At 41.5% G+C, this 24397-nt stretch overlaps 1 pseudogene; it reads left to right on the top strand.

Annotated features, from left to right (window-relative positions):
• Nucleotides 1–20856: 20856 nt before the first annotated feature.
• Nucleotides 20857–21376, top strand: LOC119517024 (annotated as a pseudogene).
• The last annotated feature ends 3021 nt before the right edge of the window (nucleotides 21377–24397 follow it).

Below are 24397 nucleotides of genomic sequence, written 5' to 3'. Positions count from 1 at the left end.
AGAAAGGAGGAACCCTCACTTTCCCACGAATACAACCGAGCATGCAAGTCAAATGGCTGCGGGAGAATAAAGGCGCACAGTGGCCAGTTTACCTCTGTACTTCAGGTGCAACACAGCCTAGTGGTACCAGCACAGACTCTGGAGGCAGATCAGGTAGATTTACCACTTTATTAGGCAGTATAAATCCTTACAAATCAATTCAGTTTTGACTAGATTCTCCTGGTTCTGCCACTTCCCAGATGCATAGTTTTGGGCAATTAACAATCTTTTTCCTACTGGTTTCATCTATGCAACTGAGCTAATGATTCTGAACTCATTGGGTGGCTGTGAAGATCAAAGGACATTATGTGTGTAAAGCCCTTGGTAAGTGCCTGGCCCACAGTTAGAGCTGAATAGGTATTTGTTAAATTGTTGAATGAGCGAAACAACTGATACTGGTATTCTAGGGCTGGCTTCTCTGCCCTTTGCCCCAATGCTGAGGATTATGCTAGCTCTTCCGCAGTGAGTTAATTATAGTTATAAAAATTTGTGACCATGGAAGTATGCCACCAAGCTGCAATTCTGACAACTTAAAGATCAAGTAAAGCAAATGCCAAGATGGTGGCTAGGTGAGACAGGGCAAAAAACACCTCCATGAAAAATACTAGATAAAAACCAGAAAGTGACCCAGAACACCCTTCCAGAGTAGCACCAGCCAGACAAGGTCTGCTAAGTCTACAGGGACCATGCATTTGGTGAAACCAGGAGTCTGCATTCTGAAACAAGTGAGTGAGTCAGCTGAAAGTTCCTCGGCCACACTGCAGTGTGGGGAAACGGTGGGTTGGCATTTGGAGATGGACTAGTTCTTCCCAGGAGCAGCTGTAGATATGACAGGAGTGGGCTGGGCTAATGCCTTGGTGTCTGGTGTGGAGGATACCCCTTCCCACACCCACTGCTGATTGTCTTGGGCCCAGGGGAGCAAAGGAGAGCCAAAAGGAGAAAACGAAAATGCATGACTTGCAGCCATCTCCCCGGTGGGTGGGGGCACTCCTGCCCAGGGCTGAACCCACAGCACAGAGCCCCGCCAAGAAACCCAGTGTGACAGGGAGTCTTTCCCACAGCACCGCGCATGTGCCACAATATTGGCCGTGGACAGTGGCCTTTAATACACCCACAGTTGATTGTCCCAGAGCTGGGAGGGTGGAGCTGCGCGGAAAGGGGGAAGTTAATGCGTCCCATTCAACCATCTTTGAAGTGGGCTGGGAATGCCCCTGCACAGCCTGGTGTTCCAGGGCTTCCCTGGAGGCTGGCATGCACTTGTGACATGGCATGGCTCTCCCTCCCTCAGCAGAGGTCCTGGAAGAGCACAGCAGGGAAGGGGGAGCCACTCAGAAATCCCACGGAACCTATGCCAACCTATGCCAATACCAAGGACTTTGGGGTCAGTGGCAGAGAACAGCCTTAAATCTCTGGGAACACCTGGGAGGTTTGATTATTAAAGCTGTCCTTCCTCCCTAACCGCTGAGACACACGCCTCTCAATCAGGGTGGACAGCACCGACAACACACACAAATTAAGTGCACCAACTGGACCCCACAAGAATCAGATCCCCACACACCACAAAAGACAAAGTTGGGGAGAACTGACTTGAGGGGAATAGATGACTCATGGATGCCATCTGCTGGTTAGTTAGAGAAAGTGTACACCACCAAGCTGCAATTCTGACAACTTAAAGATCAAGTAAAGCAAATGCCAAGAGGCCAAAAACAACAGAAAATCTTAAAGCATATGATAAAACCAGATGATATGGAGAACCCAAACCCAAACACCCAAATAAAAGATCAGAAGACACACAGTACTTGCGCAATTAATCAAAGAACTACAGACAGGCAACCAGAGCATGGCACAGGATATAAAAGACATGAAGAAGAGCATGGCACAGGATATAAAAGACATAAAGAAGACCCTAGAAGAGCATAAAGAAGATATTGCAAGAGTAAATAAAAAAATAGAAGATCTTATGGAAATTAAAGAAACTGTTGGCCAAATTACAAAGACTCTGGATACTCAAGATACAAGATTAAAGGAAGTTGAACAACAACTCAGCCTCCTCAAGGACCACAGAACAGAAAATGAAAGAACAAAAGAAAGAATGGGGAAAAAAATCAAAAAAATCAAAATGGATCTCAGGGATATGATAGATAAGATAAAACGTCCAAATTTAAGACTCATTGGTGTCCCAGAAGGGGAAGAGAAGGGTAAAGGTCTAGAAAGAGTATTCAAAGAAATTGTTGGGGAAAACTTCCCAAACCTTCTACACAATATAAATACACAAAGCATAAATGTCCAGCAAACTCCAAATAGAATAAATAAAAAAAAAAAAACACACTCCAAGACATATTCTGATCAGACTGTCAAATACTGAAGAGAAGGAGCGAGTTCTGAAAGCAGCAAGAGAAAAGCAATTCACCACATACAAAGGAAACAACAGAAGACTAAATAGTGACTACTCAGCGGCCACCATGGAGGTGAGAAGGCAGTGGCATGACATATTTAAAATTCTGAGAGAGAAAAATTTCCAACCAAGAATACTTTATCCAGCAAAACTCTCCTTCAAATTTGAGGGAGACCTTAAATTTTTCACAGACAAACAAATGCTGAGAGATTTTGCTAATAAAAGACCTACCCTACTTCAGATACTAAAGGGAGCCCTACTGACAGAGAAACAAATAAAGGAGAGAGAGATACAGAGAATTTTAACAGACATATATAGAATAATACATCCCATGTCACCGGGACACACATTCTTCTCTAGTGATCACGGATCTTTCTCCAAAATGGACCGTATGCTGGGGCATAAAAACAAGCCTCAATAAAATTAAAAAAAAAAAAATGAATTTGTTCAAAGAACATTCTCTGACCACAATGGAATACAAATAGAAGTCAATAACCATCAGAGACTTGGAGAATTCACAAACACCTGGAGGATAAAAATGAGGGGGGAGATGAAAACATTCCCAAATAATCAAAAGCTGAGGGACTTCATCCCAGGAATCAGTCCTATAAGAAATGCTAAAGGGAGTTAAGTAGGCTGAAAGGAAGGGACACTAAACAATTGACTGAAACTACATGAAGAAATTAAGATTAGTAAAGATCACATGGTAAATATTGTTGGGGACGATTAAGGTAGCATGTATAAAATCCACCCTCAGCGATGCCGGAGATATGCAACATGACAGCTGGGGCTGATGTAACAACAGTTTAAGTTGCCCTCAGCCTTCTACGGAAGTGATAGCCGTTCGCGCCTAAGATTCACATCTAGAGTGCTAGCTTTACTACCTGCCTTCTACCCCAGCAACAGTAGCCACCAATCCTGTGCTAGCCTTACATCTGCCATCCGCCCTAGCAACAGCAGCAGCCAATCCTAGGCCGCCACCCGTTCGTACTAGCCACTCCCTCTACCTTAGGGTATATATACCCTGCCTCTTCAATAAAGTTTTGCAGCTTGATCAGAAACCTGTCTTGCTGTCATTCCTCGTGTCTCTTGTCCCATACCATTCCTCCCTCACAGGGCTCAGAGCTTCCGTTGAACGTCCCGCCGGCCGGGACAAACTGGCGCCCAACGTGGGGCTTGAAATTCTGTGAGAGACAGAACGCCGCACTCAAGGAGAGAGGTACCTCACACTCACCGCACCCGGGAGCGCCGCGAATAAACTCGGTCGCGAGACAGATCCGTTCAGCAGTCAAAGAAAGAAAGAAAACCACACCAGGGATCACCGCGGGGAAGCGCACTCGCGAGACAGATCCGTTCACCAGTTGATCAGTGCCGGCGAAAGGAAAGAAGAAGAAGAAAAGAAAGCAACAAAAGGTAAGCCCCCCCACCCTTATCATGGGACAAGGAATTTCCCAACACGAATTATATGTTAGTCAAGTTAAGCAATCACTCAAGGCACGAGGAACACGAGTTAAGAAAAAAGATCTCACGCGCTTTTTTAATTTCCTGTTACAAACCTGCCCTTGGTTCCCTCAAGAAGGTACTATAGATCACCAGTGCTGGCTAAGAGTTGGAGATTGTTTAAAAGATTATTTTCGAACCTTTGGTCCTGAAAAGGTCCCGGTTACTGCCTTTTCTTATTGGAACCTAATTAATGAAATTCTGAAAGTCCACTCTTCAGCTCCAGACGTTCAAAACCTCTGTAAATTAGGAGAGGAAGCTTTGAGAGAGCACTCTCGCCCTGCTTCAGCGTGCGGCTCAGTAATTATTAACATGCCTGAATATCCTTTAAACGAAAATTCTAACAGGGATAGGCCAAATACCCCAACCAGTCAAGTCAGTTTGTCACCCGATCAGTATGAAATCAAACCAAAGGCTAAAATTTCTCCCACTTTGGAGGAACCGGAGGTTAAAATTTCTCCCTCTTTAGAAAACAACTCCCTTCCTCCGTTTCGGCCACCCCCTTATGTACCCGATTTTTTCAAACCATATTCTCATTTTTATCCAGTCATGCCCTTATCTCAGTTTCGCGCTTTAGAAGAAGCCACAGAAAATCTCCGGCTACACGCCGATAATTTTAGAGAAACTTTTAAACAGGAGCGGCAGCATACCGCCGATCTGCTCGCCGACCTCCGGTCGGCAACTCAAAGCATTGCAGCCCTTTCGCTTCCAGAAAATGCCCGCTCATCGCGCCTCCATGGTACTCGCTGCGCCTATGCTTTTCCGGTTACGCGTAGTCAGACTCGAGATTCTCAAAATGGCGTTGCCGGCTCCCAAAATGGCGCTGCCGGTTCTCAACATGGTGTCGCGGGCTCCAAAAATGGCGATTCTGGTAGCGATAGCGAGGAGAGTAATAAATCAGATTCCCCCGACTCTAGCGAAGGAGAGCAGGAGGAGGCTAGTTCCACCTCAACTGCTAAATATAAAAAACTTAGTCTAACATATCTAGAGAAATTAAAAAAGGCAGTGAGTGATTATGGCGCTACCGCTCCCTTCACGCTCGCCCTGTTGGAAAGCCTTAGTGAAAAGGAACTTATTCCTAATGATTGGTTCCAGCTAGCCAGAGCTGCCTTGTCTGGCGGTGATTTCCTGTTATGGAAATCTGATTATGAGGAGCATTGTAAAAAATATGCCACCCGCAATGCCCGTAAGGCCACTTCTAAAACTTGGACCTTAAATAAATTTTTAGGTCAAAGTCCCTACCATCAAGGTGATAAGCAGGCTCAATTCCCCCCAGGTCTCTTAGCGCAAATACAAACGGCCGCGCTTAGAGCATGGAAAAAACTTCCGCAAAAGGGCGCCGCCACTGCCTCTCTCGCTAAATTAAGACAGGGGCCTGATGAGCTGTATACTGATTTCCTTAGCCGCCTGCAAAACATGGCTGAGCGCTTATTTGGGGCTAGCGAAAACGAAAGTGATTTTATTAAACACCTGGCCTATGAAAATGCTAACGCTGCCTGCCAAGCAGCAATCCGTCCCTTTCGTAATACTAGCCTTAATAATTACATAAAGCTCTGTTCTGGCATTGGGCCCACTCAAACCCTTGGAATAGCTATTGGCGCCACTCTTCAAAATTTTGCAGCGCAGCACAAAAATTTCGCGGCACAAGCAAAGCCTCCAACATGCTATAATTGTAAGCAACCTGGCCATTTCTCAAGCTAGCTTGCAAACAGGAGAAGCTTCGAAGCATGTTATTTCTCATTTACTACATTGCTTCGCTACTTTAGGCCAACCTAAAATCATTAAAACAGACAATGGGCCTGGATATACTGGAAAAAATTTTCAAACCTTCTGTCAACAATTACAAATTAAGCATATCACGGGAATACCGTATAACCCCCAGGGGCAAGGAATGGTAGAACGAGCACATCGCACCTTAAAAAATGCCCTGTGCTGTTTAGCCGAAAGTACTCTCAATCTCACCAAACAACGACCTCGAGACCTTTTACATCATGCTCTTTTTGTTCTTAACTTCCTAACTCTGGATGATGAAGGACAATCTGCAGCTGACAGACATTGGCATCCCAAAACGCAAACGCAACAAGCCACTGTTATGTGGCGTGACCCCTTAACGTCAGAATGGAATGGGCCTGACCCCGTGATTATTTGGGGACGAGGCTCTGCTTGCATATACGATCAAAAGAGGGAAGGCCCTCGCTGGCTTCCAGAACGGCTGATAAAACACATTAATTCTTCATTGCCGAAACAAACCCCTGAGACACTTCCTTCCCCTCCTCTTAATGATAACCTTTCCAGGGTAGAAGCCTCTCCCTGAGAAAAATATCTTTCTTTTCTCTTCCAGCGCATCAATAACTCCTGCTATAACCCATCCAGAGACAGCCAGTCCGCACACAACCGGAAGTGGAAAGAAGTCCTGCTTACAGGTTTATTCCATCACTAATCACATGACTTACCACTTGAATTACTATTGGCTTTTTTTAATTGGTCTTCTGGCTTTGCTGTTTGCAGCCGGATTAGCAACCGTTGCCCCAAAAGATTGGAATCCGTTAGAAAGATTCCTGCTTGCTATAGCATATTTGTGCATTGTAGGGTGTATTACTTTGCTAGCTTGTCTCCCTTAACAGGGAAGAACCTATAGCCTCTATTAGTATGGCTTTCTTATGCCTACTGCCATTTAAAGTTGCCGCCTTATATTTTCTCCTGCAAAGTGTGCATGCCACCTTCGGCAACTCCAACCCCCATCAACCTTGGAAATGGACCTTGGCACGATGGGAAGATTCCACAGTTATACAAACCCAAGTTACAGCAGGGCGACCTTCCTTTCTTGTCAATGCAACTGATCTATTTCCCACTCCTTCCGTACGCCCCACTGGTTGGAATCAAGCCCAATATTACATGTGCCCATCCTCAAACCCCGGAAAACCGTACTGTAATGCTCCCAACCAATACTACTGTGCATATTGGGGATGTGAAACATTAGCCACTCATTGGAAGCCTTACGCCACTGATCATTACCTAACTCTAAAATGGGCCCCCTTGAACTGCAAACCACCTGAAGAACCCATTACATGGGGTATCTATGGAAGTCATCACCACATTGCACCTACAGGTAGCTGCTCACATTTAAATCTCACCGTGCAGCTCCCTGCTGATCCCTCTTGGCTCCTCGGTTGAACTTGGGGCTTTAAGATTTACATGAAAGGGACCGACCCAGGAAGCCTTATTCTAATAAAGAAGGAAGCAGTACAGCAAAAACCTTCTGCCATTGGACCAAATATAGTGCTCGTGCCTCCAGCTACCCCTCCTATCCCGAGCACACCCAGTAAAAATCTTTCCAAAATTCACCCCACTACCCCCCCTTTTATTAGCATCCCAATATTGTCGTCCTCAAGCCCGTCCATATCATTTGACAGCCCGCTTTGGCCACTACTCCAAGCTACCTTTCTCTCTCTAAACTCCTCCCAGCCTAATTTTACTCGTAGTTGTTGGCTGTTTCTCTCTGCCAAGCCTCCTTATTATGATGCTATAGCTCTTAATGTTACATTTAATACTTCTAATGAAGACAATCCTTCCCAATGCCCTTGGAATGCAAGAAAAGTCGGTCTCACTATGCAATCCGTTCTTCACTCTGGGCATTGTATTGGTAATATTTCTGCCTCCTTAAAAACAGTCTGTGCACAGTCGTCCTTTCCATCGCCTGGTAAATTCTATATCCCCCCAACAGGGGCAAAATGGCTGTGCTCTTCCACGGGGCTTACTCCTTGCGTATCAGCAAAAGCCCTAACTGAAACGGGAAATGTGCCTCTTAGTGGCTGTGTTACCCCATGTCCTCTTTCATACAGAGGAAGACCTTTATCACCACTTGGTCGCGCAGTCTCCAGCCATGCTAAGAAAGAAAAGAGAACTTGTTACGGTTGTTACTATTGCTTCCCTTTTAGGTATTACTGGCCTAGGCACCGGAATCGCCTCTATCGTTCTCCAAAACCAAGGCTTCTCCCACCTAAGAGCTGCTATAGACGAAGATTTAGCCCGCATTGAAACCTCCATTACCCATCTTGAAAAATCCCTTACGTCCCTATCGGAGGTTGTTCTCCAAAACAGGAGAGGCTTAGATCTGCTTTTCCTTAAGCAAGGAGGGCTTTGTGCTGCGCTGGGCGAGGAATGTTGCTTTTACGCTGACCATTCTGGCATAGTTAAGGATTCTATGACCAAACTTAGGGAAGGAATTGAAAATCGCAAACGTGAGCGAGAAACCCAAGGAGGTATCTCCTGGGGACTTAATGGAATCCTCCCTTACCTCCTCCCTATACTAGGCCCCTTAGTAACCATAATCCTTATAATATCTTTTGCTCCTTGGGCTATAAAAAGAATAATACAGCTAGTTAAGGATCAAATTGACTCTGCCCTAAGCAAGCCTATTCAAGTGCATTATCACCGGCTTCACCTCGCTGACCAGGGTTTGGATCCAGATCATCTGACTGCTACCCACCCTTACGGGTAAGAAACCCCCTCCTACGGGAGCAGCATATAACTCGAAAATATGCTTCTAGCGTATGCTATGATTGGTACCGCTGGGTGCGAGGCAAAGCACTGCAAAGGAGGGCCAAAGCAATTAAAGGCCATTTTCGAGCTCCTTGAGAAATATGCCTCATTTGCATAGGGGTTTTGCTCTGCCAAAAACTCCCCTCCCCAGAAAAACAGAGCCACAAACAACTTGGGGAATGAGGCCTCTATTTCCCCCAGCAGGTTAATGCCAAAAGAGTGCTCGATCAGCATTCTTCCTCCATCCTTTTGAAAAACAAAGGGAGGAGATGTTGGGGACGATTAAGGTAGCATGTATAAAATCCACCCTCAGCGATGCCGGAGATATGCAACATGACAGCTGGGGCTGATGTAACAACAGTTTAAGTTGCCCTCAGCCTTCTACGGAAGTGATAGCCGTTCGCGCCTAAGATTCACATCTAGAGTGCTAGCTTTACTACCTGCCTTCTACCCCAGCAACAGTAGCCACCAATCCTGTGCTAGCCTTACATCTGCCATCCGCCCTAGCAACAGCAGCAGCCAATCCTAGGCCGCCACCCGTTCGTACTAGCCACTCCCTCTACCTTAGGGTATATATACCCTGCCTCTTCAATAAAGTTTTGCAGCTTGATCAGAAACCTGTCTTGCTGTCATTCCTCGTGTCTCTTGTCCCATACCATTCCTCCCTCACAGGACTCGGAGCTTCCGTTGAACGTCCCGCCGGCCGGGACAAAATATAAATACCAATACTACTGTATTTTTGATTTATAACTCCACTATTTATTTCCTGCAGGATCTAAAATGCATAAACTGTAATGATAAATCAGTGGTTTTGAACTCAATGTAAAATGGGTAATTTTTGACAAGAACTACATAAAGGTGGGGGAATGATGGAGTATAGGAACATAGTTTATGTGTCATATTGAAAATAAGTTGGTATCAAAGAAAAACAAGATTGTTACAGATTTAAGATGTTAAATTTAAGCCCCACGGTAAACACAAAGAAAGTATCAGAGAATATGACCATAGACATGAAAAGTAGAGTAGGGGTTCTGAGAAGTGGGGGAAGGGGCAATGGGGAGTTAAGAAATGAGAGTAGGGTTTCTGTTTGGGGTGAAGGGAAACTTCTAGAAATGAATGGTGGGAAGGTGATAGCATTGCAACAATCTGAATGTGATTAATCCCACTAATGGAATGCTAGGGAGGGGGTGGAATGGGAAGATTTAGGCTATATATATGTTTCCGCAATTGAAAAAAAAAAAAAAAAAAAAAGACAGTCTAAATAGATGACAATTGAATGCCAAGGATGATCCTGGATGGCATCTGAGGATGGAGGAGAGGAGGCTCAAAGGGACAAAGATGGGACACAAGAAAAGAAAAGGAAATATAGAATGTAAGCTTTATATCAGTGTTGAATTTCTTGAACTTCTTAGCTGCGCTTAATGAGATTGCATAAAAGAATGCTCTTGTCCATGGGAAAGGTATATGTGAATTATATTTTGTTCAAAGATATGTGCAGCTTGCTCTCATATGTTCAGAGGACAGAGCAATAGATGATGGATGACAGATAGGGAGGAGGGAGGGAGGGAGAGAGGGAGGGAAAGAAAGAAAGAAATGGTGCTGTGACGGGATGTTAAAGGTGATGGAACGGGGTATGGGGGAGGGGTATCGGGGTATGATGGAGTTCTATGAATGGGGTTTGTACTGTTTTTGCAACTGTTCCTGTAAGATTGAATTTATTTCAAAATAAAATATATTAAATTAAAAAAAAATCTAAAAAAAAAAAAATTCGTGACCGACAATAAGAAACCTGGTGGCCTGCCAAAAGCACCTAAGACTGCAATTCCCAGAAACCATTCGGCCCTCTCTTGCACTAGTTTCAGTTTACTTTTCCCGGGCTGAACTACCGGGTTGTGTGGGCGGGGATAAAATATTCCTCCAATGAGAACCTCCGCTGAACGAGGGGGCGGTGAAATTGCCCAATGAGCAGCCCATCCGAGGTGCCAATAAATGGGGTGGGGGGGAGGTTTCGTGGGTGGGGTTACTGTGCCGTGCCTGCCGAGCAGCGTGGAGTCCAGACATCGCTTTCTCTTACTGTATCTCGGTGGTTCTCGGGCCGCCTGTTTCCCAGCTTCCGTATTCCTAGTGGGCACAACACTCCGGAATCGCCACGCCCTTCGCCGTTAGTCTGAGGGGGGTTCTTCGGGTACTTCCTGTTCCTCCTCATGGAGCAGGCTTAGGGGCCTGGATGGGAGGGGGATCCAGGTGTAAGGAATACACTCGTGCAGTCCTCGCTTCACATCTGTGAAGTGCACAGCAGGGGTTTATTCGTGTAGCAATTATTGAATGCCTACTGTGTGTCTGGCATGGTACAAACCCTGGGACTCCCATCATTGGAGTTACGTCACTGAACCAGGGAGACGTGCGCTCTGCCTTTTTGGCATGAAGCACATAATAACTGCACTCTTTATGGGTTATGAGAAGAGCAAGTTTTCTTTCGGAGGCTACGGTCCACTGGGAGTTACCATGATCCCCATTGTGCATCTGAAACTCATGCCACTGAGGGGGGAAATGACCTGTCGAGGGCCACCACAGTATTTATTTCCAGAGCCAGTAACATACGTCTCCTGTTCCCAGAGCTCCTTCCTATATACAACAGGCGTCTTCACTGTTAGGGGTGCAGTAGCAAAGGTGTATGTATGTGGATGCGTGTATATGTATGCGAGCACAGCGTCGTGTCAGAGGAAAAAAAACTTGCAGCTTGAGTGCAGTCTATTCATTCTTCAATGAAAATTATCTAGAGTTTACTTTGTGCCACGCCCTTACTTTGTGCTCGTTGTTAGAGATTCAGTGATTGGGAATACAAGACAGACATGGTGTCTGCCCTACTCGCAGTCTACTTGGAAAAGACAGGCAGGAAACATAATCACCCAGGAAATATGTAATTTCAATTTTGTGTTGAGTGCTGAAAAGAAGCACAGGGTGCCATTAGAACTTGTGATTTAGGCAATGATATTTAAACTGAGAATAAAAGGCAGAAAAAAATATGGGTTCAGGCAGTGATACAGCAGCAAGGAAGGAGTATGAACTCTTAGAGGAACTGAAAGAATATCTTAAGGCAAAAGAAGCAGACTGGGACCATGTAGGAACTGTAGGGTAGGGCAAACAAGAGTTTTGGATTAAGCCAGAATATAGCAGTTAATCATTACCACTAGCCCATTTTGTGGGTTCATGAAGACTAAGCATAGTGATTCAGAGCTTGGAATCTGGAACCTGACACTCAGTCACTGGTCTAGGTCTACCACTTATTAATGTGTAAACTTAAGCAAGTTACTATATCATCTGTGCCTCATATTCCTGATCTGTAAAATGTGAATAATAAAAATACCCACCTCATAGGATGGTTTTTAAGTTTAAATAATTTTTAATATTAGTGAATCACAGAGCAGGGTCTGGCATGTAGTAGGTGTGATTGGTCATTGTTTAAATAAGTAAATAGATTCACAAATATGTAAAGACTAAAGGCTTGGAAACTGTCACTGATGAAATGTGTGATCTTAAATGATTATACTCAACTTTACTTCTTCTCTAGCTCTCAGTTGATATTGACCAAATAAACATTTGAACTATATATTGCTGCATATCCTTAGCATCTTCAAATAAGAAATAATCTTTCTCATATTAGCCACTCTTTGTTATGAGAGTCGGAAGTGCCATCAAAATTACCAGAGGGAAATATAGTTCCTTTTGTACCACATTAGGGTTAGCTTTCTTTAATATTTGTTGGTAATATTCTTTGCAAACTTTCTTTAAAAATATAAATAACTATGAAATGGTTCAGTTACTCAGAAAAGTACAGAGAATTAATTCAACTAGCACATGCCTTTCCTTACTCTCTGCTGAACTGTTTTTGTAATATTAGCTCTTCTCTGGCTCAGTTTCTGATAACCTCTGTGTCCAGCAACTTTTAAACAGTGCTGAGGAAGTGTAGGTTTGGTATAGTCAAGAATATAAAGCGTAATTCCCATCCTGTGATGTGAACCCAACTGTACATCATCATTTCTTATGCAGAATTTTTAAAAAATACAGATGCTCTGGGCTCACTCTGGACCCACTGTATCAGAATCTTCTGAGAAAGGTATTGAGCTATTAAGACAGGTTGCAATGGTCATCTGGGTGCATTTCATCAAAGCTTTTTTTGTACTGGGTTTCCTTTCTTTGAAACAAACATGAAGATCTCATAAGAATCCATAAATTAATGTTTTAAGGCATTTTGCAGGACTTAATGCCTTCCAAGTTCCATGATATTGTAATCTGTGTCTCACTATAACATATTCAGCCCTTACATCTTGTCAGTAAATCATGTTACTAATTAAGGAATTCCTTGCCTGAATATTGGGTAAATGACTGTCCTTTTTCTGCCTCAGTCTGCTTATCTTTAAAGTGGGGATAATAGTGGTAACCTTCCTTTTATGTGTGAGGATGAAACGAGGTAATCAATGCAAAGTACTTAACACAGGGTCTGACCATTTATTAGGCCTCAATAAATTATTATTATTTCTCTTCTGTCTGAATATTATTTGGTTGAAGTTGCTGACTATGTAGCAACTGTGGGTCAGACTGGTTCCTGCTGCCCTGAGTTCTAGCAATCAAATCCATAAAGTAGCATTGATAAAGCCAGTTAACTTCCCAGGGCACTTATGGTTCTATTACTTCTGTTTTTGTTTGTTTTCTCTTTTGGTATAGAGTGCTTCCGGGGATAATGATGTTACCTGTCTCAGAGGGTGGTTGTGAGGATTATTAGGCACATAATGAGTGCTCACATACAGTAGTTATGGTAGTTATTGTCATTACTACCTTACCCAGTGTCTTTAAACCATTACCATCATCGTTATGCTATCTCTCTTAGAGTCCTATATTCAGACTTTTCTGATTGGATATATTAGGATTATGCTTAATAATTACTTTTGATGTGACAGATATTGATTGAGCGCTTACCATCATAACTAACCCCTCCCCCCATACTCTTCTCTTATTATCCCCATCATGCTATCCTGTGCCTCTAAGTCAGCTCTCCACTCTTGTCTTCCCTCTCCCTGCTTCCCTAAACCCTCTCTGAATCCTCTGAGATTACCACTCCATAATCAACAGACTCCTCTATTTCCTCAACTTGCCCTTAGCCATTCCCTTCCTCTTTGCCTTAACCCTGGCCCTTCCTTAGGGATGTCCTTTTCTTGAAATCCTCTCAAGTGGTGCCTCTATTTCTCATACGTTGCATATCTCAGGATCACGGGATTTAACATATGACTCCTCCCTGCTATTTGTTCCTCCATGCCATTTCCCTAAGGCCCATCCTGCTTAACTGGATCACCCTCTCCTCCTGATTGCCATTCTCTACCTGCTACTGATTATTCATCCTAATTTACTGAAGACTGGGGGCATGATTTCCCTTGACTTCAGTGTCCACGTGGAAGACCCAGTCTATACACGGAACCACCTTGTATGTGGTGATTAGCACTCTCATCCACCTCTGCCACCCAGTCCTACCATAATAGCCTGAATTTTCATCTTGATGCTGCATTACCTCACAAAGGAGCAGCACAGACCTCTTCAACCCCAATCTCTTTTTTCCAGCCTGTTTTTCCTCAGGACCTACGTAGTTTTCTCTGTCCTTTAGACTCTTCCTGACTGCTGTTACTGCTCAACTGAGCTTAGATTTCAAAGTCCATCATTCAGTAAGTCTCTTGGTTATGCCTTTATCTCCCTTGCTTTTCAGTCCTGTAGAATGAAAACCCTGGTTGAACCCAACTATGCATTTTTTCCCTGAGTACTTGTGGTAGAAGTAGCAAAATAGGGCAGCTTGGTTCCTACTATGAATTCATGCCAGTCAGCCTCACCTGTGCCTTTAACAGAGACTGACCATTCTAATAGTTTGCTCTGGTCAACTCACTCTCCCACCATCCAGCCTACTTAATTTGAATATTTCTCACTATCCCTGACATGCTTCATTTTCAGTTAATTATGTCATCTCTTACTTAACGTAGAAAATGGAAGAAGTCTTCAGATGGGAACTAAACTTAACTATCCTTTCCTACTGTTACAGTTGTCAATGTCTTATATTCTACAGCAGAGATCACGCAGGAACATAACTGTAGCTAAACAAGTTGGGTTTATTTCTCATTGTAGTGAATGAGAATGTACACCATGGGGAACTGTTGGGGCATGTCATCAAAAGAGTGTTAGAAAGAACTTACAGGATTTGGGCTTTGGTTTGGTGAATTTGAGGAGGGTCCTGGGAAGCAGAATTTGTTCTGTATTAGGTGCTTACAGAAGGGGGGGCAATTCTGTCATTGGGTATCTCAGTTTTTTCTAGAGGGAGGTAGACTAGAGTGAGACTAAAGCTGTAATTCATAAAGAAGCAGCAGTTACTCCTATCAGAGAGAGAGATGTTTGGTATTTTGTTGGTGGCACAGAGACCTTATTTTTGTCTGTGCTTAGACATAATTTTGAAGAGGCCTTTTTTGTTTCATTCAGCACAGTAGCAGAATGATTTTGTGTTGGTGTTCCATGGGATTGTTTATGCCCACCAGGAGAACAATATGGCCTCACTGTGATTGCCAGGCCAGCTTCTAACAACTTTAAGACCTGGCTGATAGTGTCACCCCAGCTCTTAGATGTCAGTGCTTCTTTTCTATTTCTCCCAGTGGAAGAGGTGAGCCCCCTCCCCCCGCCACCCCCAAGAAAGCTGTTTGTTATGCAGAACAAAATAACATGAGCAGGGACATACAGATTGAAGCAGAATGGTGTGTTAGGGAAATTTGACAAAGGGTGGAGAGGTGAGAGAATTCTGAAGAGGCTGTCAGAGAACAAACTGTGGAAGATCCCCATCGTTAGGCTGAGGAATGTGGGTTTTAAGTGGAGAATTGAGATGAACTGGGTTTACATGTTAGAAAAATCCCCAGTGGCTGTGCAGATGGTGGGTTGGAGAGAAAGGGAACATCTGTTCTCTTTTTACTGTCCCATTGCCCCTGCCCTTGCTCAGGCTCTCCTCTCTCACCTGACCTATTATAGCACATCCTTACAGTTCTATCTGCTTCTACCCGAGCGCCTTCCCCCAAACAAGTGTTTATGCTGTGGTCAGAGAGAATTTTTCAAATTCATAGATCTCATCCAATTACTTAGTAATTTAAAACCTTTTCATTCCCAATCAGCTATAAGTAAAATCAACTCTACATTGGAAGGCAATACCCCAAGTTTTCATGATCTGGTCACACTAGCCTGGATATCCAACTGCCAACTGGATACCTCCACTTGGATGCTTCAGAATTATCTCAAATTCAATATTTCCAGAATTGTGTCCCAGATCACCTTCCCATGCCTCCCACTCCCCAGCCCCCTCACCTGCCCCAACTCAGTGCTGGTACCTTTCTTAATTCAGTTCTCAAGTGAGAAAGGAAGAAATATTGTTGGAACTGTGCCTTCACTTAATGCCTTCTGGGATCAGTGACCCAAATCTGTGTATTTTATCCTCTGCATATTTCTGGAATCTATTTCCTTTTCTTCACCTCTGCCTCTGCCATCTCAGTCCATCTGAAGTTGTCTGTAGCCTGAGTTTCTGCACTAATCTGCCAACTGGTCTCCCACAACCACTTTACCACCTCGTAATCCACATCTCACACTGAAGCCAGAGGCTTGTAAAGGCACATTTGATTGTATCACTCTTTGGTTTAATGGCTTCTGGGTGCTGTTAAAGAGACCAAAGTTCCTTACGTGGTCTGTACAGTCCCACTTGTTCTGTCCTACTTCTCCAGTCTCACTTCATACCACCCCTCCCTTGTTCCCTTGCTGTGCATACTTTTTTAGTTCTTCAAATGTGGCCTATTCCTTCTTTCCTGAGGGCCTTTGGGCATGCTGTTTCTTCTGCTTGAAATGCTTTATCCCATGCTCCCTTGCTAATTAGTTCCAATCATCTCTCAGACTATTGCATTCATTCAACAAATCTTTATTGAGTGCCTAATCAATTTATGGGGGCACTTTTATTGGCACAGGGAATACAGTAATGAACAAAAGAGACAAATGCTCTTATGGAGCATTGATTCCAGTGGGGGAAAAAGCAAGGAAAGAAACAAGCAAAATATCTAGCATGTCAGATGGTGGTAGATGCAGAAGGAATGTTGGAAGGAGTTGTAATTTGTGATGGGGTGACCTCACTAAGGTCAATCCTTAGGGTGAGGGTGTGAACCATGTGGATGGGAAAACAATGGCCCAGGTAGACTGTAGAGCAATTAGAAGGACCTGGAGTTGGGAGTAGGCCTGACCTGTTCAAGGATCAATCGACAAGGAGGCCAGCATGGCCAGAGCAGAGCAATTTAAGGAAGAAGAGTAGGAGATGAAACCTGGGAGGTCCTGGGGGCAGGTTGTTGTGGCAGATGTTGCAGGTTATTGTAGGCTTTTGTGAGGACTTACCTTTTACTCTGAGTTGGGACCCATTAGAAGGTTTTTAACCAAATGGCAACATAATCCAATTTGTGTTTCAAAGGATCACTGCAGCTTCTCTTTTGAGAACAGAGTCAGGGGACCACAGCAGAAGCAGAGAGATCAGTTAGGCTGGAATATTCTGGTGAGACGCTGGTGGTTTGAATCTGCATGTGGAAAGAATGTGATTCTCTCATGGGAGCCTTCTCTGACACCTACAGACAAGGACCAGCCCCTCTGTTATAAATTCTTATAATGCCCTGTGTTTCTCCTTTGTGATAATTAACCCAGATGTAATTCAGAAATCCATCATTTAATGGTTCTCTTTCCCACTAGGGTAAACTCGATATAGAGCAGGAACCACATCTGCTTTAGTGCCATGTGCATTGTGGGCACAGTGCTGTTTCAAGAGTATATTTCCCAATGTGGGCTTAAAATTCAGGTTTTCTGTTTTACTGGTTTTGAGTGGCCTATATGTCTGAAAACCAGACTAGGGAATTATAATTCCATTGTGAAAATTAAAGACCTTATCCTGATTTTTCAACCAAATCGAAAAATATCTCCACTTGTTATGGAAGGAGGTCATGGCGTCACTTCTCATCTATACCAGCATTTTCCTGAGGGCCTGGACCCTTGGCTTTCCAAGGAATGTGATTGCATCTTTTCAGCTATGTCCCAGAGAGCTTGCAGGGATTGTAATCTTAGATAGTTTCAAGCCAGGTGCTGCTCTGCACCCCCAGAGAAGACATCACATTCTTAGAAATAGAATATTCATTTGGGCCTGCCAGGACAAATCAGCTGCAAAACTTGCCCACCAAGAAAGTAAAATAAATCATGGTGGGTTTTTTTTTTTTTTTTTTCGTTTTTTAAGTGAATGAATTATATTTTCCAAAAATCTGCAAAGATAATGATCTCTGATCTAGAATATTAATTTCATATCATTATTTCTCATAAAAGCTTAAATTTTTAAATTTTTTAAAATGACAAAAGCTAATACTTTTCCCCCACTCAGTAAAGTAATGTGTACATTTTTTACATGCCATTTTATGTGGATCAGCTTCATTCTGTTTAATGGTTGAACAGTTTTCTGCAGTGTGGTTGTACTTTATTTTTATTTCATTATTTTATTGTTCTTTGTTTAGGTAGTTCTGGTTTTGCTATCAAAATAGTGCTGTGATAAGCATCTTTGCACACATCTTTGAGTTGTCCTGTGAGATGGATTTTAGGGGAGAAGTTTCTACAAGTAGTCCTTGAAGAGATTGTACCAGTTTCCATTCCCATTCAAGGTATAAGAGATAGTAATTGCTAAAGATTCTAAATCTCTTATATTGTTTACCAACATGGAAAGTAGTATCTCTTTTTAATTTTTGTTTCTATAATTGCTAGAGAGGCTCAGCATTTTTAATATGCTCACTATCATTGGTATTTTTATGTCAACACTCTGTCCATATCATTTTCCTGTTTTTTTGTTAGTTATTTACATTTTTATTATTGATTTGAAAGAATTTTTTATATTAGAGGTATTAATCCTTTGTATGTGTTATGGTATTTCTCTACAGCTGATGTTTATCTTTCAATTTAGTCTGTATGATGTATTTCATAATACAGAAGTTGTAAATCTTTAAATCTGATGGTTTTTAACTTTATGGGTTGTGGTTTTTGGGTAATGCTTAGAAAGACCATTCCTAATCATTATAATTCCTTTGAACACTTTTATGGTTTTGGCTTTTTCTATTTATATATTTATATATATTTATATTTATTTTGTACATCATACATTGTAAGGTAGCAATTTCAACTTAATTTTTCTCAAATCATTAGCTAGTTGTACCCATACCATCTGTTTGAATGGCCTGTTTTCCCCATTAATTTGAAGCATCACTTGCTTTATATATTAAATTCTTATATATACTTTAATGCAGCAATGCATATGTTATCCTTGATTTCCACTAGAAATTGCCTTTTTTTTTTCATTTTGATGGCTAAAAACTTTGACTCACAGAGTTATTTAGTTGTATAATGAGTCAGAGTCCGCATAGCTTGCTTTGCAGGATAAGGATAGGTTCGTATCAAGGAATATCAGAATTTTCTAGGTCTATTTGATCAGCTGTGTTCCAGACAGGAAGAAAAGAAAGGGATAACAGTAAAAGACACATGTCTGAGTCAGTCCTTTTTTATGAGGAAAGAAATAGCTTTAGAGCAGCCCTGGCCAATAGACTTCTGTGTACATCTCATTGGCGAGAAATAGGACCCAAGGTCCCACCCCTAGCTGCTAGGGAGTCTGGTGAGGTAAGGATTTCTAATAGGGCAGATTGAAACCTTAAACAAAATTAGGATCCTCTTAGGATGAAAGGGTGACTGGCTATTGAAAGAGAACAAAAGTGTCTGCTATATTCCTCAACCTGCCCCCCTCCCACCCCCATACTTTTCCCAGCTATTCATAACTTTAGGGAGTGAAAGAGGAAATGGGGAATTTATATGCAATAAAATCTTAAGTGCTCCAATCTTAAGTGTTAATTTTAATGAGTTTTGATAATTGTATGCATGTGTGTACCACCGCCCAAAACAAGATATAAAATATAAAACATTTATGAGACTCCAGAAAATTCCTTCATATCCCTTTCCATTTTTTATTTCTATCAACATAGATTAGATTTGCCTAATCTTGAACATCATATACTTGGAATCACACAGTATGTACTCTTTTGTGTCTGTCTTATATCACTCAATATGTTTTTGAGGTTCATCCATGTTGTGTATGTATAATGGTTTGTCCTTTTTAATTTTGTATGAATATACAATGATTTGTTCATCCATTCACCTGTTCATAGACATTTGGGTTGTACCAGTTTTTGGTCATCGTGAATAAATTAAATAAGGTTGCTATGAACATTCTTATATAAGTCTCATTTCTCTTTCATAAATATCCAAAAGTGGAATTGCTGAGTTATAGGGCAGGTGTATATTTAACTGCCAAACTAATTATCAATGTAGTTTATCAGTTTACACTTCCCACCAGCAATGTATCAGAACTCCAATGTATCAAAGCAACTGGAGTAAACTGATAAACATTTGGAATTGTCAGTGGGTGTGAAATAGCATCTCATTATGGTTTTAAATTGGCAGTTTTCTGGTGGCTAATGATGTGGATCACCATTTCATGTGCCTATTGGCCAATCCTATGTCTTCTTTTGTTAACTGTCTCTTCAAGTCTTTTGTCCATTTTTAACTGCTTTTTATTGTTGCTGCAGATGTTATTGATTTGTAGGAGTTCATATACATGTATGCTGGATAAGAGTCTTTTGTCAAATAGGTGTATTGTAAGTATACATATATAGGAAAATGAAATCTAAAATGTCATTTATAACAGCATCAAAAAGGAGTAAATTTAATGGAAGACATGAAAAACCTTTACTTTGAACATTACTAAGAGAAATTAAAGAATTCTTAAATAAATGGGAGATATACCCTGTTCATAAATTAGAAGACTTGATGTTTTTAAGATTTCTGTTCTCTTCCAGTTGATCCATAGAGCCAATGCAATCACAATCAAAATCCTAGCAGTCTGTCTGGGGAAGAAATTAATGTGTTGATTCTCAAATTTATATGGAAATACGAAGAATATAGAATAGCCAAAACAATCTTCAAAAGAAGTATACAGTCAGAGGACTTACACTACTTAATTGTTTATATTACTTAATTTGAAGACCTACAGTAATCAAAACACCATGGGGGTGTGAGGTGCTGTGAGAAGAGCTGGACCGAACGGACCCGAACAGGCAACGAAGAGCCGCTATCGCGCCCCAGCCCGGCCTTCCTTGATTTCCGCTCTCCGGTCTTGGGGTCCTGGGTTCCTCAGCACACCCAGCTCCAGTCGCCCCCGGAGCCTCCCTCCAGTCCTTCGGAAGTCCCTGCGCTAGCCTGGGCCCTTGGCGGGGAGGATGACGGAGCTGCAGTCGGCACTGCTGCTGCGAAGACAGCTGGCAGAACTCAACAAAAATCCAGTGGAAAGCTTTTCAGCAGGTTTAATAGATGACAATGATCTCTACCGATGGGAAGTCCTTATTATTGGTCCTCCAGATACTCTTTATGAAGGTGGTGTTTTTAAGGCTCATCTTACTTTCCCAAAAGATGATCCCCTCCAGCCTCCTAAATGAAATTCATTATGAAATCTGGCATCCGAATGTTGATAAAAATGGTGATGTGTGCATTTCTATTCTTCATGAGCCTGGGGAAGATAAATATGGTTATGAAAAGCCAGAGGAACGCTGGCCCCCTATCCACACCGTGGAAACCATCATGGTTAGTGTTATTGCTATGCTGGCAGACCCTAATGGAGACTCACCTGCTTATGTTGATGCTGCGAAGGAATGGAGGGAAGACAGAAATGGAGAATTCAACAGGAAAGTTGCCCGTTGTGTAAGAAAAAGTCAAGACTGCTTTTGAGTGACATTTGTTCAGCAGCTAGGAATTCACTTATTTCAGGGTCTCCAATTGAGAAACATGGCCATGTTTTTCCTGCACTCTACCCACCTATTGCTGGACTTCTGATGTAACAAGTTGGCAGACACTGGCTGGAACTGGGCTGCAATAAAACATGCCAGTTATCAATGCTGACAAGAGCCTAACAAGTGCCAACTTACAGATGATTACACATTTTGAATTCTAATGAACTGTTTTAACCTTCAGGAAGAATTGTAAAGACCTGTACATAGCACAACATCATCCAGATAATGTATATACTGTTCATGTACATCCACAAATACACCTTGTACCAAATAATGCTTTCTTGTGGTAGATTAAGAATCATGTAAATTCTAAAAGATTTTAGCAGGTTTTCTTTCCCTATTCATTGTTTCTTATCAGTTTTACAAGACTCCTTAAAGCATGTCAGATGAAAAGCAATTAGGATTAAAAGTTTCCACTTAATTTCCTTTTAAACCATTGAGGCTTCATTAAACTCTTTTCACTTAACTTTTGTATCTTCTTGTTTTGACACACTACCCTTTGCTTTATCCCTTCTATTTGCCAGAAAGTTCTTAATCATTTAGTTCAAATACTGAAATACTGAATAAGCAATTACTTGATTTTTATGATGACTTCGGAAGAATGGCCATCATTAGGTACTTCCTCCTTTTTGTAATCTAGTTGCACCCATCTCTTGGATTGGATGTAGCAATAATGTTTTTGGCTGTTGAGAGCTCTTGAGCCCATCATTACCCCTGAGAACTAAAACGCATTGGTTCTGAATTCAGTTTATTGAAATTTAGCCCAAACAATACAATATTCTAATTTGGTTTCATTTTTGCCCTCCAGTTGCCTAATGTTAAGGGTTGGATAAATGAAGCATGTAGAGCTATAGGCTTTCTACATAACTTCTGGGTTTGCTATTAAAAATGCTGTTTACCTTCATGCCCCTTTCCCTGGCCCTTCCTAATTCTTTGCCTCTATTTTTCTACACTGCAGATTTTTCTCACCTATTGTACAAAGAAATTGTGATGTATATTTTTATGTAATTTGATTTTGGAATTCTGTCACCTTATGTAGTGAGTTCTTCCAAAATGTATTTTTTTTTCCAATAAAAAAAACCAACACTATGATCTTGGCATAAAGATAGACAAATATATCAGTGAAACAGAATAGAGTCCAGAAATGGATCCACACATCTACCATCAGTTGATTTTTGCCCAGAGTGCCATCAATTCAGTGGGGGAAAGGAAGGTCTTTTCCTTTTTCTTTTTTTTTAAACCAATAATTCTGTATCAATTGGATATTCAAATGGAAAAAATTAACCTTGCCTCATCTCACTCCATACACACAAATTAATTTCAGATTGGTCATAGATTGAAACATAAAAGCTAGAACCATCAGGCTTCTAGAAGAAAACTTTGGCAAATATTTCATAGATGGGACGCAAAAAGCAATAACTACAAAGGAAAAGTAGATATGTTAAGGAAATGATTAGACAAGCCATAGACTGGGAGAAAATATTCACAGTACATGTTCTTAAATGTGTTATTTTTCTGAAAGTACTTAAGGATTATTCAGGTCCATGTCATCTTATCATTATATTCTGTATTAACTGTTTTGTTTGTTTGTTTGTTTTGTTGTTGTTGTAGTTAATGTTAGATACAGGACATTGTACCAAGGGACCTTTGCTGATTGGATCCTTCTACTTATTTCATCCTCTTGTTATCATTTTCATGTATACCTTGCCCAATATCCAATTACTATTTATAACAGAGATATATTAATCTTTGTAAAGAAATTAAATGTTATATGAAGCCAAAAGGCAATACTAGTAGTCTCCTTTGGGAGCAAATTTTATCCTGAGTGTCCTACTTATTGAGGCCAGGCTTTTTAGATGATTCAACATATACACTGTGGCAGAGCTACTTAAGAAAGCAACAGAAATCAAAGGAATGGAAACAAATCCAAACTCTGTTTAGGTACAGAATCTCCTATTAATCATTGCCCTCAAGAGTTTTCTTTTTGCTTTCAATTTACAAACCAAGAATGATACCAACAGGAAATAGAAAATGTAAATGAAACTAAAAGATGTAACAGAACAGCAATAAAATAAAAATTAGATGTGGGACAGTATCTTAAAGATCACAAACAGAATGCAGTTCAAAACACAAACTTGAAAATTAATGCTAAGGATATTCACTCTGTTGATTTTGCAACATATATGCAGAAACACACACACACAATTTAAGCAACTAAAGCGTTAATGAGAAAAAACAAGTGGGGGTGGAGATATAAATCCAGGTGGGTAAGTGGTTTAAGAAGCTATGTAATTAAGTTCTCTACAAGGTACCACACCTTGAAATAACCAACTTAACATCTGTCTGTTAAATCTACACTTCCCTCATAGGGCTGTTATGAGGGTTATATGTTCATATTTGTGATATGTTTAGAATTACACTTGGCATAATGGTAAGCATTCAGTGAGTGCTGCTTGAAGAAATAAATGAGCCCAAGCCTCCATCATAATAGGCAAAGAGTATCAGGACACAGAGCAGGGTGGCCCTTCCCATTCCCAGAACTCTCAGATAAGGAAACATCTATTGGAGGGGATTCCACACCTTTCAGGTGAAGGACCCATTGTTTCAGTTGACATTTATTCAAATAGGACCCAGTCAGGAAGGATTTCTGGAATGAATGGGTGGTTGGACCCGATGATTGTTTCCCACAGGAGGAATATGAGGTGATTTTAGGTGGTATACAGACAGATGTTTTAAATTTTAATAGTCAAGTATTTATTGTAATGTTGTGACTATTAGCTGGCACATTAGACCTGTGTATTAAAAAAGTGAGTTGATTTAAATACTAATATTAAATTGAACAGGTGGTGTATGAATGACATGGAAATCTGAAGTAGTAGTGGATTGAATGAAGACTGGGAGAGTTTTTGAAGGTCTTTCCAAATTTGAAGTTTGATTCTTTTTAAAACATAAAATCAGA

This window comes from Choloepus didactylus, chromosome 21, assembly GCF_015220235.1.
Source record: "Choloepus didactylus isolate mChoDid1 chromosome 21, mChoDid1.pri, whole genome shotgun sequence".
NCBI lineage: Eukaryota > Metazoa > Chordata > Mammalia > Pilosa > Megalonychidae > Choloepus > Choloepus didactylus.
Note: the sequence above shows the minus strand (reverse complement) of the source record. Positions and strands in the feature narration are given on the sequence as shown.